This window comes from Limulus polyphemus, unplaced genomic scaffold (genome assembly GCF_000517525.1).
Source record: "Limulus polyphemus unplaced genomic scaffold, Limulus_polyphemus-2.1.2 Scaffold15132, whole genome shotgun sequence".
Taxonomy (NCBI): Eukaryota; Metazoa; Arthropoda; class Merostomata; order Xiphosura; family Limulidae; genus Limulus; species Limulus polyphemus.
The window spans coordinates 2,374-3,056 of NW_013680742.1; the positions used below are offsets into that span (position 1 = coordinate 2,374).

General features: G+C 33.7%; 1 long non-coding RNA gene across 1 annotated transcript in view; it reads right to left on the minus strand.

The window, feature by feature from the left end:
• LOC111084238 overlaps nucleotides 1-551 on the minus strand; it is a 2,819-nt gene extending 2,268 nt beyond the window's left edge. The window contains exon 1 of the long non-coding RNA XR_002609457.1: nucleotides 110-551. This is a non-coding gene — a long non-coding RNA (uncharacterized LOC111084238). The remainder of the gene's footprint in view (nucleotides 1-109) is intronic.
• Between the last annotated feature and the right edge of the window lie 132 nt (nucleotides 552-683).

The window sequence follows — 683 nt, forward strand, 5'->3', positions numbered from 1 at the left end:
TGGCACAATCGGTCCAATTCTGATCATGTACAATAAAGTTTGATAAATCCAGTTATAATGAAAAATTACACAATTTAATGCACGATGAAAACAAAAACTCAGGACTAACCATTACCCAAGAAAACGTCTGATTTCAACAAGTCTCTCCAAAAACATTTATCTGATTATCCAGATCTTTTAAAAAATCTTTGAAGGGATCAATCCTTCTCTGTCATAAAAGTATGGAATATTTAAAACCCACAAAGATGACTGCCCACTTAGACCTATAATTTCCAAATAGGATTCAGTTACTTATCCAAGTGGCTGACACAACACCTATCTCCTGCTCTATATAAGTTCTCAATGTAACACATTCTAAATAACATAGATTTTGACAATAAAGTCTAACATAAATGAAGATAAAACGATCAATGTTGATTCTTTGTTTACAAATGTAAACATTAATCTTTCTTAAAATAACCTTAACATTCCACTTCCTGTACCGGTTCACACTTTCATCTTCCGTCACTGACGTTATACGCCCTCAAGGGACTTGGAACGACTATTATAAAATAAACATTCCACTTCCTGTACCGGTTCACACTTTCATCTTCCCTCACTGACGTTATACGCCCTCAAGGGACTTGGAACGACTATTATAAAATAAACTGTGTTTCTCTAACAAAGAAAAGTTATACTAAAGA